Raw genomic sequence first — 18,195 nt, 5'->3', positions numbered from 1 at the left:
AAATATTTGTTATTAATATGCATGTAATATAATAAAGAATATATCTAGTCTTTGTTGCCAGTTCCTGGCACAAGCTTCAAAAACTTGGAATTTCCTGAGTATCTTTTGTTATTCATTACAAGCCCCTTTCTACCATACCTGAATTTATGCTAATGAAATGACTCTTGGTGGGGCCTTAGATAGTTTCAAGTGAGGGACTGGCCATACCAGAAAGACCTAGCACATGATTAAAGGATTGGAACTTTCAACCCCACTCCCCTAACCCCCACTCCCAACCTCCTGGGAGGGGAGAGGGACTGGAAATTGGATTCAGTCACGTGGCCAGTGATTTAGTCAATCATACCTATGCAGTGAAACCCCAATAAATATTCTGGATCTGAGGCTCCGTGGAGCTTCCTGATTCATAGACACATTAATGTGCCAGGATGGTGATGCACTGGATTGCATAAGGAGAAGGCATGTGTCCCCCTCCTTCCGTCCCCCACCCCAGACCTTGTCCTATGTTTCTCTTCCATTTAGCTATTCCTGAATGGTATTTTTTATAATAAACTTTTAATTGTAACTACAGTGCTTTCAGTGAATTCAGTGAGTTGTTCTGGCAAATTATCAAACCTGAGGGGTTGTAAGAAACCTGAGAATTTGTAGTCAGCAGATGTGCAGGTGGCTGGTGTCTGAAATGGGGGCAATCTTGTGAAGGACTTTGCCCTTAACTTGTGGGGTTTGCACTAACTCTCAGTAGATAGTGTCAGAGTCGAATTGTAGGACACCCAGTTAGTGTCAGAGAACTGGTGTTAAAATGCAATACAACTAACATACTAATGATAATAATCGTACCACTATTCTCCGAGTCCTCAAATTCTGTCTTACCTCATTTCTTATCTCCTATAACCAGTCTCTCTTGTATGTCCTATTCTTTATAAACCTTATGAGACCATTTTATTTGAGGCATCACAAACATGTTCTATTCCTAAAGTAACTCTCTGCATGTTATTGTGTCTTTTTCTCACATGAGTTTTACATAATAATGACAACTTAATTTTCCCAAATGGATAGTTTCATTAGTAATGCTCTTTTACCTAAAAATATTCTGCGGGGGAATTCCCTGGTGGTCCAGTGGTTAAGATACTGGGCTTTCATTGCCGGGGCCTGGGTTCAATCCCTGGTTGGCAAACTAAGATCCTGCAAGCTGCACGGCGTGGCCAAAAAACTAAAAAATAAAAAAAATAAATAAATTTACGAAAAAACAATTCTGTGGCACAACCCATTGCTTATTCATCAAGGTCTTCTACAACTCTTTCCTGTGTTATTTTCATTCTTCCCCAAGATGTAGTCTACTTTCTAGCCACATTGAACTTCTCATTACCATATGTTGTGGGTTGAATTGTGTCCCCCCAAAACACATGTCCAAGTCCTAACCCCCAGTACCTGTGAATGTGATCTTATTCGGTAATAGAGTCTCTGTAGATGTAATCTTTGTAGATGTAGTTAAGACGAGGTCATCCTGGATTAGGGTGGGCCCTAATCCCATATGATTGGTATGCTTGTAAGAATAGGAGAAGAGACACAGACACACATGGAAGACAGTCATGTGAAGAGAGACACACACAGGAGAATGTGATGATGGAGGCAGAGATTGGACTGATGTGTCTATAAGCCAGGGAGCACCAAGGATTTCAGGCAACCATGAGACGCTAGGAAGAGGCAAGGAAAATTCTCCTCTAAAGCCTTTAGAGAGAGCATGGCCTTGATAACACCTTGATTTTTTATATTTATCGTTCAGAACTATGGGAGAATAGATTTTTGTTATGTCAAGCCGCTTAATTTGTGGTACTTTGTTACAGCACCCCTTGGAAAACAGTATACCGTATCTCTCTGGTTTTGGTCACACTTTCCCCTTTGCTTGGAATGTCCCCCATCTCTATTCACTAAGATCCTATCCATTGTCAGGGCAGTTTCTTTTATGGATCCCTCTGGATTCAGTCTTTCTCTAACATATCCTTGGATTGCTTGTCTAGAGGTCCCACATGATGTGGCTGTTAGTCTCTTATCATCATTCTTCTGGTCCCCACCAAAATGAAAACTCCTGGAGGGCAGGAATTGTCTTTGCATCTTCCACCTTTTGCAGCAGTGCCTTGTTTATAATGCTTGTTTAGATTTTTAGAATTCCTTAGTTATCAGTTGCCTCATTACAGAAGTGCAAGAAGGGAAAAATTTCAAGTATAGGTTAAAAATAGCTAGAGTTTACTTGAAATATTTTTCCTTAAACTCATACTTTACTTGTTGCACTTTTATGTAATTTTATGTTACATAAACCATAAAGTTCTCTAGAGGCATTTTACCATATCACAGAAGGAGAAAAAAAAATTGTATAAAGCATTCCATAAGAGAAATACAGTAAAATCTCCAAATTACTATATATATATGTAATCCATATATTGCCAATTCAGATTAAACTGCTTAGTACAAAGGACACCTTGATGCCCAAAGTGATGCCAGGTGAAAATAAAGAAGATGTTCTGTAATGAATTAATTTACTCTGTAGACACTATTTTAAAAGTTTAAATCACCAGATGATATTGAAACCTGACAGGAGGAGATGAAGCAAGAGAATTTCTGAAGCTTACTTTCTTAAACAAGTGCTAAGCTAAAATAATTTCTTCCATTTCAAATCAAGGAATGTACCTTTTGGCCAATTTAGGAAACAGCATCTGGATTAAAAATTCTTGTTTTTCATAAGTACTTTGGAAAAGATGAGAAAATAATCTGTATACAGAGTTTTCTTCATAAAGTTTCAAGAGTCAAAATCATAAGCAGTAATGAACGTTGTTTGGAATTGTATCTTTTCCAAATTTGTCAGTGGGTTGGCAAAGTGGGAGTATATGCCATTGTTTAGTTATTTGAAGGTATTGTAACCCTTAAAGATTGTAATTATAATTCCTTAAAGAGTGTCTGAATAATACTTCTCCATGAAAAGGAAGAGTTTGTGGATGCTTGCCATCAAAAGGATTATTGGGAATTACTATATCAAAATGAGGCACCACAGGTGCTGTGTGATGAGCCTCCACAGTGACAGCTTTCACTGTTAAAATACTAGTGAAATGAGATGAGAATAAAATTTCAGCCAGTTCTCTCTACCTACATGAAAGGGATAGGCCTATTTTTCATAATATATCAAGCTCAGTTCTCTCCTACAATGACTTAACTTGTTTATAACAACTGCTACAAAGGTCAGCTTTCTGCTAAAGGGTCACATCAAAGTAGCATTGTTAACTTTGCCATTTTTGTCTTTTGAAGTCAGATTCTATTTTATGAATCAAATTTCAACTTGTTTAACAGCCAGTGTAGTTGGGCTACTGGACTTTTTTTTGTCTCTTGAGATTCGATAGGTAGCTATTGCCACATATTTAAATGCGTGTTTCATGTCCACTAAATTTGTCTTGCAGTGCTAGAGCAGATTCTCCTCATTGTATGTGTACTAGCCTCCAGGTTTTAATCTTGAGATTCATGTTATTAAAGGTGAATAGCAAGTATGTTTTAGTAAAATGTGATAGTTATTAGCAACCAGAGAAAGAGAGCCCCTGTACCTTTAAAAATTATGAACATGGTAATAATATGAGAGGTAATTACTCAAATGCTGAAATTCTGAATTAACAGGATATTAAAAGTACTAAAAGAGAAATGAAATGTTCCTGTATTAGTTTCTTAGTGCTGCTACAACAAATTACCACAAACTTAGTCACTTTAAATAATACAAATTACTTTTTGTATAGTTCTGGAGGTCAGAAGCCTGAAATGGGTATTATGGGAATAAAATCAAGGTGTCGGCAGAGCTGTGTTCCTTCTGGAGGCTCTAGTGGGGAAGTCATTCCTTGCCTTTTCCAGCTTCTAGACATGGCCCACATTCCTCAGCACGTAGCCTCTTCGTCTTCAAAGCCAGCTATTGCATCACTGAGACCTCCACTTCCATCATTCTATCTCCTCTGACTTTCCTGTCTCCCTCTTTCACTTATAAGGACCCTGTGATTGCATTTGGCTCAGCCAGATAATCTAGGGTATGCTTCCCATCTCAAAATTGTTAATGTAATCATACCAGCAAAATCCCTTTTGCCATGTAAGGTCGCATATTCACAGGTTCTGGGGATTAGGACATGGACTTCGGAGGAGAGGTGGGGCGATTATTCTGCCCACAGGCTTCTAATTGCGGTGGCTTCTCTTGTTGCAGAGCACCGGCTCTAGGTATGCAGGCTTCAGTAGTTGTGGCACGCGGGCTCAGTAGTTTGGTGCACGGGCTTAGTTGCTCCACGGCATGTGGGGTCTTCCCGGACCAGGGCTCGAACCCATATCCCCTGCATTGGCAGGCAGATTCTTAACCACTGTGCCAGCAGGGAAATCCCTTCCTTTAGCTTTTTATTTTGATCCATGTCATGTAGCTTTTCTATGTTGTTGTTTTTAACTTTTCTATGTACATTGTATTTAAACAATATGCATTCTGAATCATTTGGTTGTCCTTTAAAAGATCAGAGCCTAAAACCTCTTTGTCCCTGGCTTTATTATATGACTAGAAGACTTTCTAACTGAATTTAATTAGAGAGGATAGAATGAAACCAATATGAACGTTCAGCAAAGCAACAGCCTCTAAGAGGTCAGGAGTGATCACAAACTGCTCTGTGCAGCTAAAATAGATTTCCATTCCAAGGTTCTGCTAATAAGAGCTTGACAATTGTAGAGCTTTAATGCTTTCAATTTCACTAAGCAATAAATAAAATATTAGATCTGAATGTGTTAATAAAAATGATATGTTTTTAATTATATAAGTGAATTAAAATTGTTTATTGATTCTTATTTCTTGTTTATTTCTCCAGTAAAACCAATTGGGCCAGTGAGAAATTTGATGAGGGGAGGAAGTTTCATTCAATGTCAGTCCAAACTACGTTTTATTTTTAAAATATCTAGTCCTCAGTCATTTGTAGGCTTTAAAATTCATAGAATCAGGACTTACACACATAAAGCACTTACATGAGGAAAAAGTCATTCATAGCAGATCTGAATAAACCCTCCTAATTAAACTTCCTAAGTCCAGATTTGAAACATCCTCTGGTATTTTATAAGAATTTTCATATTATGTTTACGACCAGTACAGATTCTCTGTTGCCTGACCCTCTAAATTTTTCTAGAACACAGTACAGACACTCATACCTCCCCCCACCCTTTCCCAATCATGTTCCCTATATTCAGCTAGAAGTGCAAGCTTTATTTTCTAAGCACTTTGAAAGGAAGTGAATAGATCTAAGAAGTGAAGCTGGAACATAACGGAGTAAAGAGTTTCCCACCAGCCAAGATTTTGGGGGTGGGGAGAAGAACTGAAAATCTTAATTCTCTATATTTTTGTTTTTCATGCAGAAATGAAAGTTTCTTTTATTTCACTCAAATGAATGAATCTAGAGAGACTTTTTTTGTTTATAACTTTCAGGACTAATATGAATGTTTTGGACAGCCTTTAGCAGTTCTCAACCAGGGACGATTTTGCTCCCCAAGGGACATTTAACAATGCCTGGAGACATTTTTGTTTGCCACAAATGAGGTAGGGGTGCTACTGCATCTAGTGGGTAGAGAGGCTGGGGATGCTGTTCAACATCCAACATTGGACAGGGCTGCCCCCACAGCAAAGACTTATTGGCCTCAAATGTCAATAGTATGAAGTTGAAAAATCTTTGGTCAAGAGGACGCTATCTAATTTTTGACAGACTTTGATATGTCAGTATTTAAAAATTTTATTCTAAAAGTGTAAGCACTAGAGGGCAGTACCTGCCCAACAGTTGTGACTGATATTACTTTACTTTGGGGGTCTTTCTTTGAAGTTAAAGAGGAGCTCGTGATTTAGGTTACTTGAAGATAACTGACTTTAGGAGACCCTTAAAGAACTGTTTAAGTAATTCTAGGCCAAAAGGCAGTTTTAATGACTACTCTTTCTGAAATCAGTAAAAGCAGAGCAAGCATTTTTTTTCTTCTTTTTATAAATGATGCCCTGTGAACTTTTGCCAGAGAAAGGGGGAAATTCACGCTACGTTTTTCACACACAGAAACACTATCATTGCCACCTACACTTCTATTTGCTCTGTCAAAGAAGGTGATGGAAAGTCGCTATTCCTAGGGCATGTGGATCATTGTAATGCTGTGGAGGATGTGTCTGGGACAGGGGGACTAACAGCAGAAAGGCAGAGCTGATTGAACCCATTAAATGAGGTAGAGTCTGAATCAGCTCTTTGAATCTTCAAAACAGGTAAATAATAACCAGTTTGTTTGAAGTTATTTACATTAGTTAACTATGGAAGAATGCAATACCATTTTCTGTTTTTTTCCTAAGGATCAGTCCACTTTTTAAGAATGAAACAATATTTTCTCTTTTCAGTGTGAGACATCCAGGCTGAAGCCTAAGATTTTAGGTCTTTTAATAAAAATTGAACCTCCCTCCCCTAAACAGGACAAACCATTTGCTAAACTCACATTAAACCTACACATTCCTTTTTATTTATTATTAAACATTCAAGGTGTACAACACAGTATAAAGAATGGACATTTATGAACCAGTCCAATTGAAACCTTCTGTGCACCCTTCTCCAATTGCATCCTTCTCTTCCTGTCTCTCACCCTGCCATCATGCTCAGGTGCCCAGGTAAATGACTTTGATGTTAAACAATCCCATCTGTTTCTTCATAGTTTTATTATATATGCTAAATATGCACAGTAATATATAGTTTTTGCATATTTAAAAACTTTCTATAAATGGCATGTAACTAAACTGTAATTTGTGTTTCCCTTTCAACGTTATGTTCATAAGATTTATCCATGTTGATACAAGTATCTCCAGTTATACCAATATTATTTATCATCCTCCTATTATAGTTATTTAGGTTATTTCCAATTATTTGCTAATCCACATAATGATGTTATGTATGTTCTCATATGTAGCTGTTTTTGTGCATGTGTGAGAGTTCTCTAAGGCAGGAGTCAGCAAACTATGGCCTGGTCCATAGGGCTTTCCACCTGTGTTTGTATGATCCAGAAGGTAAGAATGGTTTTTACATTATTGAATGGCTTTTAAAAGTTTAAAAAGAAACACTGATATTTTATGACACATGAAAATTCAAGTTTCAGTGTCCATAAATAAAATTTTATTGGAACAGCCATGCTCATTTGTTTATATATTGTCTATGGCTGTTTTCAGGCCCAGTGAGTAGTTGCAACAGAGATTAGATGGCCTGCAAAGACTGAAATATTTACCTTCTGACCCATTATAGAAAAAGGTTGCTGCTTTCTGCTCTAGTGTATACACATAGGATGGAATTGCTAGGTGGCAGCTATTTATATTTTGCTCTCATCAATTAAATCTAAGTTTAAAAGTGCAAAATCCTATAATCTGTTGCATCAGATTGTATATTTTCTCAAACTCTGAAACAGATATGAAAAGAATTCTCTGAATCTTACGCTTTCATTTGGTTTAAGTAATGAGCTTAAACACATCTTTGTTGTAGCTTCTTTCCCCTTAGCTCTGGGTAGGTACTAATTGGTGCAGTGGTACAGAATACTAATTAGGTTTATCATTCTTTTGAAAGGGTGCTGGGAATGGGGAAAAAACTAGGAAAATTTTTATAATTTTTGAGCTTACTTTTAAGGCCTTTTAAAAAAAATAAATTTATTTATTTTATTTATTTTTGTCTGCGATGGGTCTTCATTGCTGCGGGCGGGCTTTCTCTAGTTGCGGCAAGTGGGGACCACTCCTCGCTGCAGTGTGTGGGCTCCTCACTGCGGTGGCTTCTCCTGCTGCAGAGCACGGGCTCTAGGCGAGCGAGCCTCAGTAGTTGTGGCTTGCGGGCTCAGTAGTTGTGGTGCACGGGCCTAGTTTCTCCGTGGCACGTGGGACCTTCCCGGACCACGGCTCGAACCCGTGTCCCCTGCATTGGCAGGCTGATTCTTAACCACTGCGCCACCAGGGAAGTCCCTTAAGGCCTCTTTTAAATATCCAAGAATATGTGATCTTAAAAAAACCCAAGTAGTTCAGATTGACTTTATTGGTCATTGGCTTTACTGCCCTCTACTAGAATGTAAACCCAATGAAGACAGCAGTTTTTGTCTAGTTTTGTTTATACTTGTAAAAATGCCTAGCACATAGTAGATGTCCAAGGAATACTTAGTAGTTGAATGAATGGATATATAGAACATAATCCATCTGAATTAAAGCTTGAAATTCATTGAACTACCTGGATATTTATAATACATCCCTTAATATTAAGCAACACTATATTTGGAATTATACAAGATATTTCCTGTTTTCATCTAGGTATTTTAAACAGTAAGGGCATAGTTTGTGACTTTGCTCTCCTTGGTGAATAATAATGATGATGAAAATAGCTAACACTAGTCTGTAAGTGCTAGGCACAGTTCTAAGTGCATTACATGTGTACAGTCATTTAATCCATATACTGATAAGAGCTCTAGGAGCTAGGTACTATCATTATCATCATCTCCATTTTTACCAATGAGGAAACTAAACACAGAGAGTTTAAATAACTGCCTAGGGTTATAAAGCTACTAAGTGGTAAAACAGAGATTTGAAGCCAAACAAATTTTGGAAGAATATATATATATATTTTTTGCCAAGTCATGTGGCTTGAGGATCTTAGTTCCCCCACCAAGGATTGAACTTGTGCCCTCCGCAGTGAAAGCGTGGAGTCCTAACCACTGGACCGCCAGGGAATTCCCTGGAAGACTGTTTAAATCCAGGAGGAGGGGTCTTTGAAGTCCTGTAGTCCCTCAGGGTAAGCCATATAATAGGAATATAACGTGAGCCAATTTTTTAAAAATGAATTAATTAATTTAGTTTTGGCTACGTTGGGTCTTCATTGCTGTGTGCGGGCTTTCTCTAGTTGAGGAGAGCGGGTGCTACTCTTCATTGTGGTGCAAGGATTTCTCATTGCAGTGGCTTCTCTTGTTGCAGGGCATGGGCTCTAAGCGCACAGGCTTCAGTAGTTGTAGCACACGGGCTCAGTAGTTGTGGCTCGCAGGCTCTAGAGCACAGGCTCAGTAGTTGTGGTGCACAGGCTTAGTTGCCCCGCGGTATGTGGGTTCTTCTGAGACCAGGGCTTGAACCCGTGTCCCCTGCATTGGCGGACGGATTCTTAACCACTGTGCCACCAGGGAAGCCCCTGAGTCACGTTATTTACTTTAAAATTTTCTAGTAGCCACGTTTAAAAAGTTTTTTAAAAATTGGTGAAATTAATTTAAATAATATATTTTATTTAACCTAATTAACAAAATATTATCATTTAAACATATAATCAATATAAAGATGGTTAAGATATTTTACATTATATTTTCATACCAAGTCTATAAAATGTGATATGTATTTTACACTTACAGCATATCTGAGTTTGCAGGAGGCACATTTCAAGTGCTTGATAGCCACATGTAGCTAATAGCTACTTTAACTGAACAGTGTAGCTCTAAGTTATAGAAGAGGGAATGTAAACCTTGAAAGCACATAAGTTGTCCAAAGTCATGCAATTCGTTGGGTGACTCACAGGTAAAGGTAAAAATTTTATGATTTTGGAGGTTGTGGGAGCAGTGCCAGGGATGATGGCCAATGAGAGTTTCTAAAACTCTGAGAAATGGACCAGGACCAGGGCAGGCCTGTAGAAATACAGGGGTAATGTGAAGTCCTCTAGAACCACTAAGTAGGTCTCAAATGGATTGGTTTTAATGGCCAAGAGGTTATTTGTTCACATTCTGAATTGAGGTTCATCTGGCACTTATTTGTCTGCCTAATATGGCGAGAGTAGTATTAATATACTGCATTTTTAGTAACTACCTGTCAATTATAGTAACTGGTCTCAATTATATTTGATCATTTTGCTAGCTGAACTCTACTTACTAGCTCTTTACCAATTAGAGAAACAGTCATCATCATGAAGTTCTGATTATATGCAGAAGAGCTGGGGAGTGGGTGGTAGGTTCACTATGTAAAAACCATATGATCTTGGCTCTCATTAAGCTTGAAATCGAGTGGGAAAGTAATATTAGTATAGAGATTTAGTTAAATTTTAAACTATAGTCCTAAAGTGCTAAACTCCCAAAGTACTAAATTCATGGTTCCAGAAATGCAGAAGGAGAGAGAGTTCATCATGGCTTCTGAGTTAAAATGAAATAACTAGTTATTTCAAAAACAACTTCATATTCATCCTAGCAGTCACACTGGCATTATTTACACATTATAGAGACAGTATGTTTTAAAGTTAAGCTTAATTTGTTTTGTTCCATTATGAAAAGGACCCTTTGAAAATTTTGAAAATATAAAAAAAGAAAAACATGAATCCATAATTCTAAAGACAACTATTTCTGTATATTTCCTTCTAAGTCTTTTAAAAACATTAAAAAGACTTGTGATCATGAAATAGAATTGTTTATTTTGGTTTTTTCCTTAAAATTATATCACAAGCATTAAAAATGTTCATCTATTTCATTTAAAATACCTACTTGACGATAGTGAGATGTGTCATCATTTGTTCAGCCATGCCCATTTGATGCTTCAGTGACCATCTTTGTGAACCAACTCTTTTTTGTATTTAGGTTTTTTTCCTTAGGTCCAATTCCTGGAAGTTGAGCTGCCAAGCTAAAGAGTATACCATTTTTAAGGTTCCTGATATATTTTGACACATTGCTTACTGGAAGTATTGTCCCCATCAGCGTGAGGCCCATTTCATGGCAGTCAACAGCACTGAAGTAGTCTCATTTGTTTTTCATTTGCTAAGTTGGGAGACAAAAAATGTTATTATATTGTTTTAGTATCAATTCTTTGATGACTACTATTAAGTACGAACAATTCCTCATATTTATGGTTATTTCTTTGTGTTTTGTTTGTTTGTTTGTTTGTTTTTTTGCGGTACGTGGGCCTCTCACTGTTGTGGCCTCTCCCGTTGCGGAGCACAGGCTCCGCACACGCAGGCTCAGCGGCCATGGCTCACGGGCCCAGCCGCTCCACGGCATGTGGGATCCTCCCGGACGGGGGCACGAACCTGTGTCCCCCACGTCGGCAGGCGGACTCTCAACCACTGCGCCACCAGGGAAGCCCGGTTATTTCTTATTTATTTATATTATTATATACTTTGTAATTTTCTCAGGTTTTATCAGTTTGTTTCAGTTCTTGATGTGTTAAGACATTGCTAGTTTTTTTTTTTTTTAATGGATAGTGTTGATAGTTCTTTTAAAATAATATTCCTTTAAACACCAGTTTTCAACATGTAGGGTTTTGGGATTCTAAAAAATATATTATTTGGGGAAAACATTTAGTTTCCATTCTTTTTAGGCACTCTTTGAACTGCTTTCTTATGCTGTCAATGGGTGTGGGCTCAAGTGGTGTAAACTACTTATACTAAGCAATTACTTTAAGAAAAATAAAATTACAAAGATACATTTTCTGTAAAACATACATTGGGTATACAAAAGTGTGGTAAAAAATGTTTTTGGGAAAAAAATGCTTTGGGGAATATTTACTACTTTGAATTATCTGCACTATTTTCCTACGGTAGTGCCAATAGAGTAGATTGTGTGTGAAAAGATTTTCTGAGTTTATTTATTTATTTATTTATTAAAGTTTATCTTTTGAGATAAAATTCACATGTGAAAAGATTTTTACCTTCAGATTTTGGAAGACTATATTGTTTAATTTAGAAAGGAGGCATGGACTGTGTACCTCTTCTTATGTACCCCCAAACCTGAAGTATGCCTTATTGTTAATTCCTAGTGCTCAGGACTGAATTTTTTTTGTTATTTTAAATTAGTGCTCGTTTCTATGGGCTGCAAACTTTTCCCAATAGCTGAAGCAGAGACTTCTGGGCACTGTTTTATTTCTTCTTTCTTCACAGTTTTAAAAGAGCCCCTTGCCTCCTCTGTTTGTCATTACGTGTACTGAAGTACAGAATAGAAAATGCAAAACAAGACAGCTGTACAGGAGGTTTTTCTTTTTAAAGAAGTTGATAGACAAATGGCACAGGGTTCACTGTTCTCGCCAGCTGAGAGTTTAGCTTCCAGAAACCGCTACTTTAGGGGAACAAGTGAAGTAGTGTGGAAGGCCTGAAAGGCTTCATTGACACAACAGCCGGGAGGCTCTTGTACTACTTTGTCTGGTATGCAGTGCCCTTCGGAAACCAGCTCTTCAGAACTCTACACCCCCAGCATCCCCAAAAGCTTAAAATATTAGGCTTTTTTATTTTTGGTGGGTTTTTTTTTTTTTGCCACTATACTTGGTTTTCTAAGTGAAATTACTGAAAAGGAGTTTGTTTTTGTTTATCTTTTGCCTTTGAGTGTCAGTCAGTGATTCACATAATCTCTTGGCTTGCTTAGTGGTAACACTGGGGCTCTGGGCAGTAGGGCCAAATAGTTGAACCTAACAAATTAGTGGCCCAGCTTTAGTATTTGCTTTCTGAACTAGAATCTAAGTGCTGCAGCAAAAAGGAGTCCTTGGGTGGGGGAAATAAGACAAATTTGAAGCTGATGATTCTCAGCTGTCTTGAAGGTTGATCTGGAGAGATTTAAGTTTATGCTAAGGAATAACTTTCCAGTAGAACAAGATATTAAAAGTTGTTAGATTTGTATCAGTGAAGTTGTAGACTCACTTGTAGACTTTGAGAGAGTGCTTCAAGGAAGACACAATCATCTGTGGCATGTCGGTTTGGTATAGAAGGGCTGAGGCCAGGCAACCTTTTCATCAATGGTTTTCATTCAAGTATTAATAGAGCTCCTATTATGTGTCTAGCCCTGAGAAAGGATGTGGCCTGTGCTCCCGAACTTTGAGGAGCTCAGAGTCGTTGACCCATAGGCTGTGGAAGATCCTTAGAGATAAGCGGTTCAGCCTTATTCTGCAGGGAGCATTGAGGCCCGGAAAGTTGACTTGCTCGAGATTACGTGGAGTTCGTGGCAGATTTTTGACTAGAAGCTAGATCATTTTACTCCCAGTTTGGTATTTTTCCATTCGACTCTTGTTGAAAGTGCCTATTGCTGTCAGAGAACAATTCAAGACAAGATATGCTGAAGTGCACATGGGAAGAGTTCATTGCTACCTGGTGTTATCTGGAAGTGTGACAGATTTTGAAGAATGGGTATGGTGTGGACATTACAAAAGAACCAGAAAAATCTGGTCTCTGTTCTGTGTTGTTGGGGGATATTTACATCGTTCAGTTCAAGTATGAGCCTTTAAATGTTATCTCTGTTGGAGCACGTGCACACAGGAAGTTCCCTTATTAAACATCAAAATGGAAGCTGGGTGAGGGTTGGGAGGTTGGAGGTGGGAGGGGAAGTGCAGTCCAAGTGATTCACAGATTTCTGAGTAAACTTGGCCATCACACATTGGAGGATGAACTTTGAGTTCATTGCTAGAACTTGGGGTCTATGACGAGAGGGGCCCTTGTGGAGCTCTTGTGGAGGTCTTGAGGTAAAGAACTTGAGCGACCCCCCTGGAACTTCTGCCTGGCTGCTAGGAATTAGTTCTTGGCCTTAATATTTGATCTCTTCTCACTCTATGCCTATGCCTATAGGTTTCCTTTCCCATTTAAGAGCATTGCTAAAAGCAAAAGCAACAATCTTAACCATCTGCTCCTTAAACAAGAGGAGATTTATTACTTTTAATCGAAAGGATACTTGTTCCAACAGGAGAAGTGTATGCCTCAGAGAGGAAAGCCTGTGGCAGCACATATATTTTGGTCGCTGCTCTGCAGTCAGTTGTGTGTGTGTGGGGTGCTCCCCAAAGTGCAAGCAGCAGATACAAGAGTTTAAGGCCAGAGAGAGCACTGATGGTTCAGGAAACAGAAAGTTTAGTGCACATGCAATACGGCTGGAGTATAGAGCAGGGGGCGGGGCCCTGAGGCATCTAGCAAAGGGAGTGGGGAGAGGGAGATTGGGGCTGAAGAATCCAGATCTGGAGGGCCTTGTAAACCGTGTTAAAGAAAGTAGACTTTAACTCAAGGGCAATGGGGATATGACTATGAGATTTAAATCTTAGATCACTGATTGCTGTATTGGGTTGGATTATAGGAGAGGGAGAATGAGAAACAGTAGAATCAGTGAGACTAATTAGAAGAATGTTGCATTAGTTGAAGAGAGAAGGGTTGGTGGCCTGAACCTGCAGGGACAGAACCATGAAAAGCAATTCTGGCACTCAAGGCAAACAGCTAAAAATTGACCTTCAAACAATTCTGTAATTCAAGATATGGCTTGTAAGTGGATGTGACTGTGATGTGCCTTCCAATAGCTTTCAATTTAACTAAATATTGTGGATAACCAGGTGCTATTCTTTTAAAATAATTGTGTAAAAGAAAAACAAACCCCAAAACAAAAAAACTTCCCTCTCTGCTTTTTTGTCTCCAAGGGAAAAGCACCGTCAATCCCTAGCAGTTAGTCTGGGGCAGAGGCAAGGGGAGGGAGGGAGGTGATCAGATTTAAGAGATAGTTGAGAAGTCGGATGGACAAGGAAATCTTTTGAGGGAAAAAATTTTTGAGTTCATTTTTTTTTTTTTTTTTTTTTGCGGTACGCGGGCCTCTCACTGTTGTGGCCTCTCCCGTTGTGGAGCACAGGCTCTGGACGTGCAGGCCCAGCAGCCATGGCTCACGGGCTCAGCCGCTCCGTGGCATGTGGGATCTTCCCGGACTGGGGCACGAACTCGTGTTCCCTGCATCGGCAGGCGGACTACTCAACCACTGCGCCACCAGGGAAGCCCCTGAGTTCATTTTTAAAGTTGTTTTTTAATTGAAAGAGTAATACATGCCACGGCAAAATTCAAACCGTACTAAAGCTGTACAATGAAAAGTATGTCTCCTTAACCAGAGTCAACCACTGTTACTAGTTCTTGTGTATTCTTCTAGAAGTTTTCTGTACCACTGTAAGCTTAAATTTTTAGTATTTTCATTAAAAATATTTCTTTTTATTAAAACATTTAATATTTTTCTTTTTATAAAAATGGGAGCATACCATACACCCTGATCTTCCCTTTACTAATTCACTTAACATTATATTGTGGCAGTCTTGCCACATCTGCTTCATTCTTTTTAATGACTGTTTAATAGTCCATTGAATGGGGACTTCCCTGGTTGCGCAATGGTTAAGAATCCACCTGCCAGTGCAGGGGACATGGGTTTGAGCCCTGGTCTGGGAAGATTCCACATGCCATGGAGCAACAAAGCCCGTGTGCCACAACTACTGAGCCTGTGCTCTAGATCCCACAAGCCACAACTACTGAGCCTGTGTGCCACAACTACTGAGCCCACGTGCCACAACTACTGAAGTCCGTGAGCCTAGAGCCCGCGCTCTGCAACAAGAGAAGCCACCGCAAAGAGAAGGTCGCGCGCCACAAAAAAGAGTAGCCCCCACTCGCCACAACTAGAGAAAGCCCGCGCGCAGCAACGAAGACCCAACGCAGCCAAAAGTAAATAAAAAGTAAAATAAATTTATAAAAAAAAGAATGATGCATTTAAAAAAATAGTCCACTGAACGAATGTGTTATCATAATTTATTTAAATTGGTCTCCAAACTGATGGACTGGACATTGGGGCTATTTCCAATTTTTGGTATTTGAATTAGATTTTTACATAAGAGAAGAGACATGAATTAATAAAGGAAAAATTTTAGGTCATGAAAAAAGGTTTATATATAAACAGGGACCCCTGGCATTTTTGTGACTGAGGAACTGCTCTTGACTTGCCTAAGCCTTAGGGTGAATGTAGTTATGAGGGTGGAGGTGGGAGAGTAGTGAGTGTTTATGCAGACCTTTGAGTCTATGTGACTTAAGAACTGGGCATGTCTAACAGGGATGGATTGAAGCTGGCATAGACACTTCTTCACCAATTAAAGATCTTTCAGGGGAGGAGGCTGCCACAGCTGTGAACACTGACCATATTCCCCTCCAGTAGAAATGCCCTCTTGTCCACCCATGGCTGTCAGTCACTGGATTGTATCCTAAATCTACCTGCTGTCACAGTTGTTTATCTGGGCCCCCTAGCCATCGTGAGAAACAGGAAGTATTTGTAAAAGAGAGTAGGTCTGATAGCTTGGGAGGAATGAGAAATGGGCCATTTTGTAAGGCTACCGCCCACTTGTTCTTCCCTTTGGTTTAAGCACACTTTGTCCTCTCCCACTGATGTTGGAAGAGTTAGTTTCAGATGCAACCATTTACCAGTTGCATGATCTTGGGAAAGTATCAATATCTCCAAACTTCAGTTCTCCCATCAGCAAAATGGGTATAATAATTCCTGGTTGGCACAGTGTTGGTAAGATTTAATAAGCCAATGGATGTGAAAGGGCCTGTGTTTCATTTTACTTTCTTCCAAGACCTTGCCAGAATGGAGTTTGTAAAGCAATATGTAATCCAACCCAAGACAGTGAAGCATATTCTATTCTTTCCTGGGATGTGCCTCCCAGTGTAAGCCTCCCATACCCTCGGCTTTTATGCTTTATTGAAGCTATTCCTGAAAGTTCATCGCCTTTAGGAAAATATTAACAGATTTCTTTACATTTCTATAGCACTTTATGGCTGGCAAAGAGACCTGAGCAACAATGATCTAATTTGAGCCTCCCATCAAACCATCTGGGGTAAATAGGGCATGTTTTATTCCCATGTAAAAGATGGCGTAACTGAGGCTCAGAGAAATTGTTATAAAGAAACTGAGACTCACAGAAGACACATTGATAGAGAGCAGGAAGAGGTCCCTCTAGACTACGACAGGACTGATGAGGTGAGAGGTAGCTTCCCTGCTCTCAATCTGCTTAGGCTTGGAATTCTTGAGTCTGTTTCCCCAATCACATTTTACATCCTAGTAAAATACATGTCACTGTAAATATTTGTTTATTTATTTGGCTGCGCTGGGATCTTAGTTGCGGCATGCAGGCTCTTAGTTGCAGCATGTGGGATCTGGTTCTCCCACCAGAGATCGAACCCAGGCCCCCTGCATTGGGAGTGTGAAGTCTTAACCACTGGACCACCAGGGAAGTCCCCATGTCACTTTATTTATTTATTTATTTAAAAAGATTTTTTTGATGTGGACCATTGTTAAAGTCTTTATTGAATTTGTTACAGTACTGCTTCTGTTTTATGTTTTGGTTTTTTGGCCACAGGCATGTGGGATCTCAGCTCCCCAACCAGGGATCGAACCAGCACCCCCTACATTGGAAGGTGAAGTATTAACCACTGGACCGGCAGGGAAGTCCTCCCATGTCACTTTAAAAATAATTTCTAATTGGAAAAAAAATGTTGTATTAGTAAGACATTTCACAGTTTGCAAAATACCTTAAAATCCACGTATGCATTTGATTCTTACAATAACCCTATGAAGTAAGTAGAGCAAATGTGAGTAATTCCATTTTGCAGATGCGGAAATAGATTTAGGAATTGAGACCTGCCCAAGGTCAAACAATCAATAAGGAGAAGAGCCAGAATGGGAACCTGGCCTTCTGGCCACAATTTCAATGCCTTTAAAAAAAAAAATTATTTATTTAATTTATTTTTATTCTTGGCTACATTGGGTCTTCGTTGTGGCATGTGGGCTTTCTCTAGTTGGGCGAGCAGGGACTACTCCTTTTTTGTTTTTGTTTTTGCGGTACGCGGGCCTCTCACTGTTGTGGCCTTTCCCGTTGCAGAGCACAGGCTCCGGACGCGCAGGCTCAGCGGCCATGGCTCACGGGCCCAGCCACTCCGCGGCATGTGGGATCTTCCTGGACCGGGGCACAAACCCATGTCCCCTGCATTGGCAGGTGGACTCTCAACCACTGCGCCACCAGGGAAGCCCCAGGGGCTACTCTTTATTGCGGTGTGTGGGCTTCTCATTGCAGTGGCTTCTCTTGTTGCGGAGCACGGGCTCTAGGCACTCGGGCTCAGTACTTTTGGCTCGCGGGCTCTAGAGCGCAGGCTCAGTAGTTGTGGCGCACGGGCTTAGTTGATCCGCGGCATATGGGGTCTTCTCGGACCAGGGCTCGAACCCGTGTCTCCTGCATTAGCAGGCAGATTCTTAACCACCGCACCACCAGGGAAGTCCCTTAAAAAAAATTTATTGAGTACCTTTGTGAACTGCTCACCATCTAGTTGGGAGAACGGAAAATAAACAAATGGTTACAATCAAAGACAAAATATACTTTGCAGTTTGGAGACTTGATAAATG

General features: G+C 39.6%; 1 long non-coding RNA gene across 8 annotated transcripts in view; it reads left to right on the top strand.

Moving 5' to 3' along the window:
* Positions 1–18,195, top strand: part of LOC137219285 (uncharacterized) — a 41,314-nt gene that overhangs the window by 12,363 nt on the left and 10,756 nt on the right. For 2 of the 8 annotated variants that reach the window (XR_010941057.1, XR_010941056.1), the window contains one exon: positions 17,156–17,213. The exons of 3 other annotated variants lie outside the window; for them this stretch is intronic. This is a non-coding gene — a long non-coding RNA (uncharacterized lncRNA). 3 more of the 8 variants (XR_010941061.1, XR_010941060.1, XR_010941059.1) reach the window with 3 other exon arrangements.

The sequence above is a fragment of the Pseudorca crassidens genome, chromosome 2 (genome assembly GCF_039906515.1).
Source record: "Pseudorca crassidens isolate mPseCra1 chromosome 2, mPseCra1.hap1, whole genome shotgun sequence".
NCBI lineage: Eukaryota > Metazoa > Chordata > Mammalia > Artiodactyla > Delphinidae > Pseudorca > Pseudorca crassidens.
This window is presented reverse-complemented; position numbering and strand designations above follow the sequence as displayed.